Source organism: Lemur catta, chromosome 10, assembly GCF_020740605.2.
Source record: "Lemur catta isolate mLemCat1 chromosome 10, mLemCat1.pri, whole genome shotgun sequence".
Lineage (NCBI taxonomy): Eukaryota > Metazoa > Chordata > Mammalia > Primates > Lemuridae > Lemur > Lemur catta.
Genome location: NC_059137.1, coordinates 83412575 through 83429135, shown reverse-complemented (window position 1 = coordinate 83429135; position 16561 = coordinate 83412575). Strand labels below are relative to the sequence as shown.

At 38.5% G+C, this 16561-nt stretch overlaps 1 protein-coding gene across 9 annotated transcripts in view; it reads left to right on the top strand.

The window, feature by feature from the left end:
* Window positions 1-16561, top strand: part of ZNF782 (zinc finger protein 782) — a 33584-nt gene that overhangs the window by 6639 nt on the left and 10384 nt on the right. The gene's annotated exons all lie outside the window — the stretch shown is intronic.

Below are 16561 nucleotides of genomic sequence, written 5' to 3'. Positions count from 1 at the left end.
ACTGGCTCTACTGTTTTTCATGCCCATAGCAATATATGTGAGTTCCCATTGCTCTTTGATTACTGATATTTGGTAAGTCTAATTATTTTTGACCATTTTAGTTGATGTCTAGTTGTATCTTATTGGATTTTAATTTGCATTTCCCTGGTGACTAATAATGTTGAACCTTTTTTCATGTGCTTTTTAGCCATTCATAAATCTTCATTAAGTGCCTGATCAAATCTTTAGCCAATTTTTTATTTAATTTTAAGGGGTTTTTGTCTTATTGTTGCATTGAAGAAATTCAGGTCTTTATTAGATGTATGTCTTACAAACTTTTTTTTGTTGTATCCTTTCCTGGTGTTGGTATCAAGGTGTTATTGGCTTCGTAGAATGCGTTGGGGAGGATACCATCCTTCTCAATGTTGTGGAATAATTTCTACAATATAGGTATGAGTTCTTCTTTGTAAGTTTGGTGAAATTCAGGTGTGAACCCGTCTGGTCCAGGACCTTTTTTTTGTTGGAAGATGTTTAATTGCTGCTTCAATTTCTGGGCTTGATATTGGTCTGTTCAGGAATTCTATTTCTTCGTGCTTGAGCCTAGGAAGGTTGTGTGTTTCTAAGTATTTGTCCATTTCCTCCATGTTTTGTAGTTTTGGGGCATATAGATTTTTATAGTATTCAAAGATAATGTTTTGTATTTCTGTGATGTCTGTAGTTACCTCTCCTTTTTCATTTCTAATTGAGTTTATTAGAGTCCTTTCCTTTCTAGTTCTTTTTTTTTTTTTTTTTGAGACAGAGTGTCACTTTGTTGCCCTGGCTAGAGTGAGTGCCGTGGCATCAGCCTAGCTCACAGCAACCTCAAACTCCTGGGCTTAAGCGATCCTACTGCCTCAGCCTCCTGAGTAGCTGGGACTACAGGCATGCGCCACCATGCCCGGCTAATTTTTTTTTCTATATATATTTTTTAGTTGGCCAGATCATTTCTTTCTATTTTTAGTAGAGACGGGGTCTCACTCTTGCTCAGGCTGGTCTCGAACTCCTGACCTCGAGTGATCCACCCGCCTCGGCCTCCCAGAGTGCTAGGATTACAGGCGTGAGCCACCGCGCCCGGCCTTCCTTTCTGGTTCTTGTCCGTCTAGCAAGAGGGCTGTCAATTTTGTTTACCTTTTTCGAAAAACCAATTTTGGGTTTTGTTAATCTTCTGTATAGTTCTTTTATTCTTAATTTCATTTAGTTCTGCTCTGATCTTAGTTATTTCTTTTCTTCTGCTAGGTTTAGAATTAATTTGCTCTTCCTTTTCCAGCTCCTTGAGACAGTTAGTTTGTTGATTTGTGAGCTTTCTGTCTTTTGAATGTGAGCATTTAATGCTATTAGTTTTCCTCTCAGGAATACTTTTACAGTATCCTACAGATTTTGATAACTTGTGTCCCCCTTATCATTTAGTTCAAAGAATCTTTTGATTTCCATCTGGATCCCTTCCCTGACCCAATAGTCGTTCAGCAATAGATTGTTTAATTTCCATGACCTCATGAAGTGGTGAGTGTTTCTATTGGAATTGATGTCTGATTTTATACCACTGTGATCTGAGAAGATGACATGGTATGATTTCTATTTTTTAAAATTTGTTGAGATCTGATTTGTGGCCTAGGATGTGATTGATTTTAGAGAAAGTTCCATGAGCTGATGAGAAGAATGTATATTTGGCTTTATTTGAGTGGAATGTTCTGGAGATGTCTGTTAGACCCATTTGTTCTAGAGCTCTGTTTAAGTCCACTGTTCTTTGCTTATTTTCTGCTAGGAGGATTTGTCTAGTTCAGTTAGTGGGATGTTGAAATCCCAAGCTACTATGGCATTACTGTTTATCATGTTATTTGGATCAAACAGCGTTTGCTTTATGTATCTCGGCGCTCCTGTATTGGGTACATAAATATTAAGAATTGTTAAGTCTTCTTGTTGGATTTTTCCTTTCACTGTTATATAGTGACCATCTTTGTCTTTCTTTACTTTTGGTATTTTAAAATTTATATTATCTGATATAAGAATAGCTACCCCTGTTTTCTTTTGGCTTCCGTTTGCCTGGAAGTTTATTTTCCAACCCTTGACCTTGAGTATGAAAGCTGCTTTTTGGGTTAGATGCATTTCCTGGAAACAGGAGATACTTGGCTTGTGATTTTTTTATCCACTCAGCCAGTCTGTCTCTCTTCAGTGGACAATTCAAGCCATTCACATTTATTGAGAGAATTGATATTTGGGGTAAATTTCTGTTCATGTTGTTGGATAAATTCTTATTGTTTTATTTTACCTCTCGAGCCATTGTGGAATCCAGGTTCTGGACTGTTCACTCTTGAGTATTTTACTTTGGTGGGTGTCTATTGTGCCGTTCAGTGTATAAGGCAGGTCTGAGCGCTTCCTGCAGGTCAGGTCTGGTCTTCGCAGATTCCATCAGTGATTGCTTGTCTGGGAAGGTCTTTATTTCTCCCTCATGGATGAAGCTTAGTTTTGCCAGGTAAAGAATTCTAGGTTGGCCAATTATTCTGTTTTAGAAGATTGAGGATGGGTCCCCGGTTCCTTCTGGCTTGTAAGGTTTCAGTAGAGAAGTCTGAAATTAGTCTGATAGGTTTTCCTTTGTAGGTTATCTGCTGTTTTTGTCTCACTGCTCAAAGCATTGCCTCTTTCGTGTTTACTTTGGCCAGCCTAACAACTATGTGATGTGGTGATTGCCATTTCACATTGAGTCACCCAGGAGTTCTATGTTAGTACCTGGATATCTAGATTTCTGGGCAGGCCAGGCAGGTTTTCCTCCAGTATTCCAAGAAACAGATTTTCCAGCGCTGGTGTATTTTCTTCTTCTCTCTCTGGGATGCCTATAATTCTTATATTTGGTTTCTTTACATAATCCTACATTTCTTGTATGTTTTTCCCTTGTTTGTCTCTTACTCTTGTGTTCCTATTCTTCATCTGGTTTGTTTAGCAATAGGCATTATCTTCAGGCTCCGAGATTCTTTCCTCTGCGTGATCCATCCTATTCTTAAGGTTTTCCACTGTATTTTGTAGTTCCTTGAATGCCTTTTTCATTTCCAGTATTTGTTTGGTTCTTCTGTAACATTTCAATTTATTTAGAGAATTTTTCATTTATTTCCTGTATTGTTCCTGTACCCATAACCACAGTGGCTAGGGCTAGCACTGGGGGGTGACCAATCAGGATTTGGCAGATGCTGGTGGCGGTGGGGGTGCTGAATCAACAGGCTGCCAGCTGTCACCTCTGTATCACTGTCCCGCAGTCTCCCATCTGCTTATCAGAGGGTCCTGCTCTTTCTGTCCCACCCTGAGCCAGCCGAATGGTCAGCGGTTTCCAGAGACAGAGCCCTCTTTTCTGTGTTCACCTCATTTTTTCTGGTCCCACTGACATGGTCGTAGGAAATAACCACTCCGACCAGTCCCTCCCCGACCCAGTGCGGTCCCAGCACAGAGCACTGGGGAGTTCAGAATGTTTCCACTATTGGCTATTGTCTCCTCTCCACAGAGCCTGTCATCCCGTGCCACGACTTTGCACCAACTTTAGGTATGTCCCTGTCTGAGTGGGTGTAGAGGTCTGTGGGGGAGCCGGACATCCTCCTATGGGTCAGATCACACTGTTGGCTGGCTGGGCTGGCACGGCCATCCTGCGCTCTGTGCCTTATGGTATATCTCATCTCCAGTCTTTGCCATCGTATCTCTCATTCACCTTTTTTTTTTTTTTTTTTGCTGCACTGTGCGTCCCACACTATTTCTCTGCAGATCCACCATGCTGTTCTTACGGGGGAGTGACCCACTCGTGTGTAGCCGTCCGAGTTCTTCACCTCCTTCTCTGGGAGCAGAGAGCCAGGAGGTCACCACTAATCCACCATTTTTTCCTCCTAAATTTAATTTCTTTGATAGTTATAGGGCTATTCAAATTATCTATTTCTATTGTACGAATTGTGATATTTTTGCTTTTCTAGTAATTAGTCCATTTTTTCTAAGTTGTCAGGTTTATATGTGTAGAGTTGTTTATACTATTCCTTTATTATCATTTTGATGTCTTTTGGATCAGTGTTTATACCCATTTTATTCTTTATATTAGTAATTTCTATGTTCTGTTTTTTTAGTTGTTAGTCTTGCTAGAGGTTTATTGATGTTATTGCTCTTTTCAGTCAACCATCTTTTTCTATCATTGATTTTTCTCTTTTGTTTTTGTTTTTAATTTCATTGATTTCTACTCCTTTTTCTTCTCCTTATGTTAGGTTTTTTGTGCTCTTCTTTTTATAGTTTTTTAATGTGAGATCGTAGACTATTGATTTCAGACTTCCTTCTTTTCTAATGTAAGCATTTAGTGCTATAAATTTCTCTCTCAGCACTGCTTTGGCTGTATCATATAAATTGCAGGTCATAAGACAAATCTCTTATATTTTTTAATGGTTCTCCTTCTCTGAACCCTGATTTGTACAGTACATGATTGAGAAGAAATGCAGTTAAAACTTAGCAACTGTTTATTAGTATCTACTGTTTAGTGTCTACCTGTGCAGTTTTTAACTTATTTAATGGCACATGCTTAATTTTCATAGGGTGATTTGAATAGTTTCTGAGGTCAAGAAAAGTTTTCTAGAAAATATTTGTGCCATTTGTTAAAGCTGAGTGAAAGATACATCAGGGAAGAGTGGTTCACTAAGCTATCCTTTTTACTTTTTTAATGAAAATTTTCAAACTCAAAAAGATCAGTGGCACTTGAGAAAAGCTTTAAGGAAAGTCTAGGAATAAGTTAAATAAGGAAATATAAACATTCCATGCAGAAAAAAGAACAAGTATGAAGACCTTGGTAAAGGGGAAGAAGTGAGCACAGGGTCAGAACAAAGATTCAGTACATCTGGAACAAACAAAGCAAGAGGGAATGTGGTACGCGAGATGTGGCAGAGGACCAAGATAATCTATATTCTTGAGGCCATATTTTCAAGTTTTTAAGCAATGAGTAGCCATTGAGGGTTTTAAGTAAAACAGTAATACAATCAGAACTGCCTTTAAGAAATATAATTTTTGGCACTAAAAAGAATTAGATGCGTTATGTTTTATCCAGAAATGTCATCTCTAGGGATACCTGGACATACACAAAATGATACATGCACAAGGGTTATTCATTGAAGCATTGGATTATTAGAGCAGTGGATTATCAACAACCCAAATGTTCATCATTGACTAGTTAACTAAACTTGGGTTAAATCTACACACAAATGAAGACTATGCAACCATAGTATAGGCAAGAGCTTATATACAAATAAGGGGTGATAGTAGTTAGTATATGTTAAGTCAAAAAGAGAGAAAGCAGAATGGTGTGCATAGAAAGCTATCTTTTGAGTAAGAAAGAAAGATGGACAGGAGTATATGCAGTTGTTTATATTTACAAAAATGAAATACTAGAAGAAAAATCAGAAAGTAAGAAAAATAGTGTTTCAGGAAAATCCCAGGACAGTATAGAAAAACTGCCCCCCACCCCCTAACTGAGAGGCAGCAGAGAGACCAAAGAATGACTCAGACAAGGCCACCTTGTTGAGTTAGATGGGTTTATTAGAGGTTACTTACACAGGGCATTCACTCCTTGCACAGGAGTTCCCTGGACATTTAGTTTTCCGGACACTCAGTCCTGGGCGGCACAGAAGTTCTTCAGAGAGTAAAAACTGCACCGCAGCGCCTACCCATGGTTGGTGGCCTTAAATCTCCTCCCAGCGAGTAACGCAGAGCTCTTATACTGTATCATCACGTGTTCACATTGAAACAAATCAAGCATGTGCAAGACAATCCTCATGAGCCTTCATACAACCCATGTTATGTTTATGATCTAATTCTCCACTAGGTGGAGACTTTAGTATTACAATTAGTTAAGAGTACTATAGGTTAGCTAAAGCAGTTCTAAAGCAGCCAGGGCTGGTTTACAACAGTTGTCTCTGTCTCAAGAAAGTGCTGAGGCACATCTGTTGTGCCTGGTAACTATCTGTTGGCATCTGTTTAATTTACTTTGTAACAATTTTGTTGAGCACCCAAAGGTAGCACAGCACAATGTTCCTCTTTGTGTGGTGGGGAACTTGTATTTTTCCCTCAAGTGGAACAGGAAAGGAATGAGTGTCGGAGACAGGAGTGGAAGTGAGACTTCAAATATACCTTTTTATACAGTTTGGAGTTTTGAACTACATACATGTTTTGCATATTGAAAAATCACACTAAATTTAAAAGGCAATCCTTAAATGTGAAAATTCTGGAGACTGATGGTTCCAGATAAGATTGATTACAGATGCTTCTCCCTGTTCCTCAAGTACAGCTAAAACCACTAGACATTATTTATAAAACACACATAAGAAGACTTTGAACAGTGGAGAGAAGGAAACAGACCAACTAGGGACCTCAGAACCCAAGAAATGACATCTTATTTCCTCAGCTTTATTTTTGCCTAACACATTTGGGCCTGGGTGCTGGAGAAAACCGGCACCCCATGGTGTCCAGCAGCAGAGGCTACGTGGAGAACTTGGATTTCCAACCTCACCAGGCAGTCAAAAAGAGTGTCTTTTTCAGCTGCCATGGTATCAAAGCGAGCCTACTATAACAGAAGATAAAGATGACCCATAATACGTAGAATGTCTAGTGTACAATTGAAAATTATAACAGTAATGATGTATTGGGTCATTGTAACATGAATAGGTGAATTGAATGACAGCAGTGCCACAAGGGATGACAAGGCCCACAGGTAATAATCTGTTATAGGATGCCTATGATACACGTGAAGTGGATATAGTTATTGTTAGGTGAATGGTGATTCCTAGACTCAGTACAAGCCTAGATAAGAGTGCCCCAAACGAGACTGAATCTGCAAAGACTTGGAGACGTAGTTGTGGGGTTTTGGGGGGGCAGCATTTGGTTTTGTTTGCTTGGTTGGTTTGGGGGACCAGAGCCTTATAGACTTGTGGGATACCATCAAGCTGACCGATGTACACATTATGGGAGTTCCAGAAGGAGGAGAGAATGGAACAGATAGTTACTTGAAGAAATAATAGCTAAAAACTTTCCAAATTTAATAAAAGACATGAATCTACAAATGAGATGCAAACTGAGCCACACAAACTGTCAAAACACAAACACGAAAAGGAAATCTTGAAGGCAGCAAGAGAGGTGACACATCACATACAAAGGAGTCTCAATAAAATTAGCGGCAGAATCCTTGGAGACCAGAAGGCAGTGTACTGATATATTTAAAGTGCTGAAAGGAAAAAATATATATATCAAGAGAGAGTTCTATTTCCAGTAAAACTATTCTTCAAAAAATGAGAAATTAAGACTCTTCTGAGGAAGTTCATTACTCCTAGAGTTGCCGTATAAGGAAAGCTAAAGGGAGTCTTTCAGGTTGAAAGGAAAGGATGCTAGATAATAACTTGAAGCCACTTGAAGATATAAAGCTCTCTGGTAAAGACAAATACATGAGCAAATATAAAAGCCAGCACTATAATTTTGTAACTCTACTTTTTCTTTTCTACAAAATTTAACAGATACATGTATAAAAATAATTATAAATCTGTGTTACTGATCTCACAATGTATACAGATATCATTTGTGACATCTATAACATAAGGGCAGGGGACAAAGCTGTATAAGAGTAGAGTTTTCATATGTGATTGAAGGTAGGTTGGTACCAACTCAAATTAGATTGTTATAACTTTAGGGTATTGTTTTGAATGAAATTTTTCAAGTTTCTCTCAGCTGGTAGCTACTGCCTCCAGCAGCCACCAGGGCCTGGACAAAAGAGCACCAGCAAGGGATGCACCTGCATGAATCCTTGTGGGGTGGCAGCTTCACCATCAGGGGCTGGAATGCAGGCATGGCTTCAAAGACTCAACCATAATGTGAAAGTTTAAGAATTTTTAGTACTTACAGACTCCAGGTACACAGCACACCTGGAGGCCACACGCACAGGTCAAGGAGCTCAGGCAGAGAGAGAAGAAAGGAGAGTGCGACAAGTAGCAATATATATAAGGGAATAGGGTGTGGGTCACTTGAAGTTCATGGGCAAATGCTAAGTGATCCCTTTAAAAGAAATGGCAGGAAAGTGGGTGCCCAGTCTAAGTGGAAGAAATGCCTTTAAGGTTTTATCTCTGACCACTGGCTTGAGCCATTTGGGTGTGGTGTAGAAATGGAAACTGAGCCAATAGTGACTGAGCTTTGCATCTGGCAAGAGAAAGCTAAACCTGAATTCATAAATGGATGCTGAGGCAACATAAATTGTAAGTATTCACTGCAGATGTTATAGGTAATCTCCATGGTAGCCACAAAGAAAATATCTATAAGCTATATAGAAAGAATATGGGAAGGCAATCAAAACTACAGAAAAATAACTAAACACAAAAGAAGGCAGTAATGGAGGAAATGAGGAAAAAGAATCTATAAGACATACAGAAAACCAATAGCAAAAGGGATGAAGTCTTCCTTTATTAGTAATTACTTTAAATATAAATGGATTGAATTTCCCATTCGAAAAGCAGAGATTGGCAGAATGAATTTTTAAACCGTGATCCAACTCTATGCTGTCTATAAAGACTTAATTTAGATCTACAGGTTTAGATACAAATAGGTTAAAAGTAAAGGGGTAGAAAAAGATATTCCATGTAAACAGTAACCCAAGAGAAGCAGAGGTCGTTATACTAATATCAGAGAAAATAGACTTTAAGTCAAAAACTGTTACAAAGAGACAAAAAAAAGGATATCATGTATTGATAAAAGGGTAAATTCACCAAGAAGACACACCATTGTAAATATATATGTGCCAAACATCAGAGCCTCAAAATATATGAAACAGTGACAGAGTTAAAGGGAGAAATAGACAGCATTACAATAATAGTTGTATATTTTAATATCCCACTTTCAACAATGGATAGAACAACCAGACAGAAGATCAGTAAGGAAATAGAAGACTTGAACACTGTAAATCAATTAAACCCAACAGACATATTCAGAAGACTCCATCCAAATATAGCAGAATACACATTTTTCTCGAGTGCACATAGATCATTCTCCATAATAGACCATTTGTTAAACCACAAAACAAGCCTTAATAAAGTTTAAAAAATTAAAGTCATACAAAGTATCTTTTCCAATCATAATTAATGAAGCTAAAAATGAATAACAGAAAGAAAATTGGAAATGTCACAGATATGTGGAAAATAACACACTTTTAAACAACCAGTGGGTCAAGAAGAAATTAGAAAGAAAATTAGAAAATACCTTGAGAGAAATGAAAATTAAAACATAATATGCCAAAACTTATGGGATGCAGTGAAAACAATATTCAGGTAGAAATTTATAACTGTAAATGTATACATTGAAAAAGAAGAAAGATCTCAAATCAAAATGTAACTTTACATCTTAATAAGCTAGAGAAAGAAGAGCAAACTAAAATTAAAGGTAGCAAAAGGAAGCAAATAATATTAAATAGAGATTAGATACAAGATAAAGAATAGAGAAACAGGCCGGGCGCGGTGGCTCATGCCTGTAATCCTAGCACTCTGGGAGGCCGAGGCGGGTGGATCGCTCGAGGTCAGGAGTTCGAGACCAGCCTGAGCAAGAGTGAGACCCTGTCTCTACTAAAAATAGAAATAAATTATCTGGCCAACTAAAAATATATATACAAAAAATTAGCCGGGCATGGTGGCATGTGCCTGTAGTCCCAGCTACTCGGGAGGCTGAGGCAGGAGGATCGCTTGAGCCCAGGAGTTTGAGGTTGCTGTGAGCTAGGCTGATGCCGCGGCACTCACTCTAGCCCGGGCAACAGAGCGAGACTGTCTCAAAAAAAAAAAAAAAAAAAGAATAGAGAAACAGTAGAAGGCATTAATTAAACCAAATGTCTTTGAAAAGATCAACAAAATTAACAGATGTTTAACTAGATCAGCTAATAAAGAGAAGACCCAAAAAAGTAAAATCAGAAATGAAAGTGGGGGATGGTGTTACCAACTCCACAGAAATAAGAATGATTATAAGAGAATACTGTGAACAATAAATCAAATAACCTAGATTAAAGGGACAAATTTCTTAGAAATGTATCTACCAAAACTGAATCATGAAGAAATAGAAAATTCAAATAGACCTGTTAGTACCTTCTAGTACCATTCTCTAATAAAAGGAACCAGGATTGCTTGGAAAAATGGTTGATTCTAGGGCAGAGGTGGGGAATGTACAAGATGAATATGGAGTGTCTTATAGAGCCAAAAAGTAGGGACATGCTATTAATAAAAAAAAAAAAACAACCCAAAACCAAAATTATGTCTGTTTTGTGTTGCTATAACAGAATACCTGAGGCTGGGTAATTTATAAAGCAAAGAAGTTAATTTGGCTTGCAATTCTGGTGGCTGCATCTGGTGAGAGCCTCATGCTACTTCAACTCATGGTGCAAAGTGGAAGGGGAGTGGGCCTGTGCAAACAGATTACATGGTGAGGGAGGAAGCAAGAGTGAGAGACTGAAGAATCCAGACTCTCTTCAATAGCCCACTATCACAGGAAGTAATCTGTTCCTGTGAGAGTGAGAATTCATTCCCAATGGAGGGCATTAATCTATTCATGAGAGATATGCCCCCATGACCCAAACACCTCCCACTAGGTTCTACCTTTCAGCATCACCATATTGGGGATCAAATTTTAACATGACTTTTGGCAGGGACAAACCACATCCAAACCATAGCATTCTGCCCCTGGCTCCCCAAACTCATGTCCTTCTTACATGCAAAATATAATCATTCCATCATCATTCCAAATCTTAATTTATTCCAGCGCCAAAGTTCAGCTATGAGACTATAAAATAAAAAATTATTTACTTCTAAGATACAGTGGTGGAACAGCATAAATTTCAAAACCCAGCAGGATAGACATTAAACCTTAAAGCTCCAGAATGAGCTCCTTTGACTCCTTGTCCCACACCCTGGGCACACTGGTGTGAGGGGTGGGCTCCTAAGGCCTCATGCAGCTCTGCCCTCATGGATTTGCAGGGCCCAGCACACATGGTTGATCTCACAAGTTGGAGTTGAATGCCTGCAGCTTTTCTAGATGCATGCTATTGGTGGCTCTACAATTCTGGGGTCCCAGAGGTGACCCCACCCCTGCAGCTCCACCTGGCATTCCCCTACTCTGCAGTAGATCTGATCCTACATTTCTACTCAGCATTGTCATAGTGGATGCTCTCTGCAGTTGCTCCACCCCTACAAGAAGTCTGTCTGGGATTGCAGGCTTTACCATACAGCCCTTGAAATCTCAATGGAGGAAGCCACACTTCCATAGCCCTTCCATTCTGTATGCCTGTAGAATTAACATCACATGGATGCCAGAGCTTACTGCTTGTGCCCTTTGGAGTGATGGCACAAGTCTCACCTAGGGCCACTTGAGCTATGGCTACTTCAGTTGGAGCAGCAGGGATGCAGGGAGCAGCATCTCAAAGTGCTACAAAGCAGCAATACCTCAGGTCTGTCCTCTGAAACCGTTCTGCCTCCTAGGCCTCTGGGCCTGTGACGGAAGGAGTGGCCTTGAAGATCTTTGAAATGCTTTCAGGGCCTTTTCTCCATTGTTTTGACTATTAGCACCTGGCTTTTTTTTTAATCTATGCTGATCTCTTTAGCAAGCAGTTGCTCAGCCACATCCTTGGATTTCTTTTCTAAAAATGCTCTTTCATCCTCTACCACAAAGCCAGGCTATCCATTTTCCAAATCCCTACACTCTGCTTCCCTTTTAATTATAAATTCCACCTTTATATCATCCCTTTGCTGTTATAACTCATGATAAGCTGTTAAAAGTAACCACACAGCTTCATGAGCTCTTTGATGCTTAGAAATTTCTTCTGCCAGATATACTAGTTCATCACCCTTAAGTTCTGCCTCCCGTAAAGCCATAAGGCATGGACACAATGCAGCCAAATTCTTTGCTACTATGTAAGGATGGCCTGTTTTCCAATTTCCAATACCTGGTTCCTCATTTTCTTCTGAGACCTCATCAGAGTGGCCCCTGCTGTCCATATTTCTATCTGTATTTTGGTGGACAACCACTTAACAAATCTCTAAGAAGTTCCAAATTTTCCCTTGTCTTTTTGTCTTCTTATAAGCCTTCACCATAATCATCTTTAATGCTCTGTTCATGGCAATACTTTTTCTTTCCTACTTCTGCAAATTCTTCCAGGTATTATCCATTACCCAATTCCATGTTTGCCTCCACATTTTCCCAGGTATTGGTATAGGAACACCTCAATCCTTGGTACCAATTTTCTATCTTGGTCCATTTTTTTTGTTACAGAACACCTGACACTAGATAATTTATAAAGAGAAGAAATTTATTTGGCTCACAATTCTGGTAGCTGCAAAGTTCAAGATTGGGCAACTTCATCTGGTAAGGGCCTCATGCTGCTTCAACTCATGGTGCAAAGCAGAAGGGGAGTGAACATGTGCAAAGAGACCACATGGCAAGACAGGAAGCAAGAGTGAGAAACTGAGGAAGCCAGACTGTCCTCATCAACCAGTTCTTGCAGGAACTAACCCATTCCCAGGAGAGCAAGAATTTACCCCTATGGACGGTCTTTAATCTATTCATGAGGGATATGCCTCCATGACTCAAACGCCTCCCACTAGACCCTTCCTCCCAGCACCACCACTTTGGGGGTCAAATTTTAACATGAGTTTTGGCGGGGACAAACCACATCCAAACCATAGCAGGGGTATGTCAAAGAGGAGCCAATTGAAATATCTCCCAATAGCCAAAGTTGTAACAGTTTGAGTAATAAAATAAATGACATAGTATTGATTTATAACCCAAAGTGTAAAATACCCATGAGTCCATACTGATATATTTAATAAATAAGTGATTAAATAAATAAATAGGAGAGAACAGAAAAATCTCCCCAACAAAATTCCTAATAATTTATATAGTACTCCCCCTTCAAGGAGGTGGAGCAGAATTCTCCACCCCTTTAGTGGGCTGTGCCTGTTGACTTTCTCCTAAAGAGTACAGTGTGCACTGGCAGAAAAAGGAGTTACTTTTTAGTGGAGAACTGTGACATATACTACTTCAGCCAGGTAATCAAGGTTAATACCACCAGTGATAAGTTCATTGATAGCATGAACCCTGGATGATATGTGGTAAGAATGGCAGACAATTTATCTCTGTGGTCTTTTCTCCCCAAGATACATAACCCCACTTTAGCTGTGAGAAAAACATCAGACGAACTGAAACTGAAGGATATTCTACAATGTCCTTTAAACTGTCAAGGTTATCAAAAATAAAGCAAGACACAGTTTAGAGGAGACCAAGGAGACATGAAGACTAAACATAATGTGGATGGAGTTGTGGAACAAAAAAAAGACATTGGATAAAAATATAAGGAAATCTGAATAGCATATGGACCAAATTTGGCATGGTAATTTAAGATGTTAACAGTGGGGAAAATTGGGTTCAAGGTATACAGGAATTCTCATTCTAACCTTGCAACTTTTTTATAACTCTAAAGCTATTCTAAAATAAAATCTTTATTTAAAAAAATCAATGCATGGGCACAGCAGCAAAATGGAGAGGACAGAGGAAACAATCACTGAACTTTATGACAGAACAATAAAAATAACTCAGTTTTTACAAAGGAAAAACAACAACAACAACAAAAAACTAGACTCAATAAAAATGAAAAGAGCCTTAGGGGACTGGGATACTACAACAAAATCTCTAACATTTGTGTCACTGGAGCCCCAGAAGAAAAGGCCAAAAATGAAAAAAAAAAAATAATAATAATAATGGCTAAAATGTTTGCAAATGTGGCAAGGGACATAAGCCTACAGATTCAAGTAACTGAGCAAATTCCATACAGCATATGTTTCATACCACAAAGCATAGTATGAATCTTATGAAAACTAAAAACAACAACAAAAAATATCTTAAAAACAGCAAGAAGAAAACAATATCTTACATATAGGGGAAAAACAATTTGAATGACAGCAAATTTCTCACCAGAAATTATGGAGGGCAAGTTTTTCAAGTGCTGAAAGAAAAGAATTGTGAATACAGCTCTATCCAGTGAAAATATCTCTTGGAAATGAAAGGAAAATTAAGATATTTTCAGATGAAGGAAAACTAAGAATTTATTGCCAGCATACCTACCAGGAAAGAATGGCTAAAAGAAGTTCTTGGAACAGATAGGAAATGATGAAAGGATTCCTGGAGCATCAGGAAGGGAGAAAAAATCCCTCCTGAGTTTTCTCACTTTTGTTTGGTGGTTGAAGGAAAAATTACAACATTATGTCTGATGTGGTTCTCAATGTATATAGAGGGAATTTTTAAGATCATCATTTTATAAATAGGGAGCAAATAAGGGCCTTAAAGAGTCCCTTTATCTTTACATTTCACTTGAACTGGTAAAATGTTGATACTAGTGGACTGTGATAAGTAATATATGTATAAGTTATTACATAGAGTAACCACTAAAAAATCTATGTAAAGGGATACACTCAAAAACACTGTAGTAACATGAAAATAAGTAAAAAATAGAATTCTAAAATAAAAATTCAAGAGACCCACAGGGAAACAGGAAAAATGAAAAACAGAGGGAACAAAGAGAAAACAAATAAAATGGCACACTAAAGCCCTAACATAGCAATAATTGCATTAAATGGTCTAAATACACCAAAAATTTACCCAACTATATACTGTCTACAAGAAATTCACTTTAAAAATAATAGCTAGATTGAATGTACATGAGTAGAAGAAGATACCATGGGACGTTAATCATAAGAAAGCAGGATTGGCTATATTATTAGCTAATAGTATAAAGTAGACTTCAGAGCAAAAAAAATTACCAGTAATTGAGTGAAATGATATAATGACAAAGGGGTCAATCTGCCAAGAAGAAATAGCAATTCTAAATCCTAAATACTACAGTGTTCCAAGAATCACATCTTATATTGTGATATTAGTATCAGGAACTTGACATTGGTACAACAGGTGTATAGTTCTATGTCATTTATCACATGTATAGGTTTATGTAACCACCAGCATGATCAAGACAACAGACTTATTCAGTTACCACAAAGAGTTTTGTCCTGCCCCTTTATAGTTAAAGTTGTCCCAACTCCCCTTACTATCCTTACCCTGGAACCACTAATTTCATAAGCCATTATTTCTTCTAATACTTTTTATCTCCTTCCTCTTCTCCTCTTCTTCTGAGACTCCTATGACACAAATGTTAGATACTGTATTGTAGTCTCACAGGTCCCTATGGCTTTAGCCTGTTTTCTCTTTGTTGTTCAGATTGGGTTGTTTCTACTCTTCTATCTTTAAGTTCACAGAATCTTTCCTCTGTCCTCTCCATTTTTTTCTGTTGAACCCATCTACTGAGTATTTAGTTATTTTTCAACTCTAAAATATCCACTTTATAATTTTATATCTTCTGTTTCTTTGCTGAGACTTTCTATTTTTTGTTTCAGTCATGGTTACTATTGCTTGTTTAAAATGTATGTGATGGCTGATTTTAAATCCCTGTCAGATATTTTTACATCTGTGCCATCTCACTGTTGGCATCTGTTGATTGACTTTGCTCACTCAGTTGAAATTTAGTTCTTGGTATGACAAGTGACTTTGGATTGAACCCATACATTTTGTAAATTATAAGATCTGGATCTTATTTATATCTTCTGATGTAGCAGCTATTCTCTGAAACTAGTGTGGCAGGAGAAGAGGGGTGCTGCCTCATTTCAAAAGGTGGACTGAAAGTCTAGGTTTCCCACTCAGCCTCTGTTGACATGTGGAGGGAGGGGATTATAATTACTGCTTAATGATCATTGGCAGTTCAGGATCCCCATTGAGCCTTTGCTGATACCACCCTGCACAGTAGGATCAGGAGTGCTTTCTTACAACTCCCTCTGTGGCTTCTACTGACACTGTGAGGACAGGGGACTTTGTCACTGCCTGGCATAGAAGAAAGTCTCAACCCTTATGCCACGCTGGCGGAGGACATAGGGTGCTTCCTTACAGCCTGGTGAGGACCGACATTTAAGTTCCACACTCAGCCTTTCATGACAGGTGTGGGGATGGAGAATGCATTTTTTTTACGTGGTGTTTGGCTGCAGTAAGAACAGTTATTGTCTAAAAGTTTTCAGTCTTGCTAGGCTGCATCTTTCCTGGACCTTTGGCTGGAGAGAGCAAGCTTTGGGTTGGTTTTGTTTGTTTGTTTATTTGACTTGTTTTTCCTCCCATGTGTGCACACATTGGTGTTGCTTGTTGCCAGCTTCTCCAGCTTCTAGTTTGGCCAAAGAGAAGACACGGGGAAGTCATTCCCGAGGTCCTTAGCCAATCCGCTGTCTTCTCTCCACCTTTCAGTATCTTATGTTTTCTAATATATAATGTCCAGAGTTTTTAACAGTACTTACTAGGAAAATAGGAAAAGTACCTCTACTCCATATTTCCAATAAAAAGTATTGTGAGGTTTTAAAAAAAATTTTTTTTAAGAGAAAAGGTCTCACTATATTGCCCAGGCTGGACTTGAACTCCTGAGCTCAAGCAATCCTCTTACCTCAGC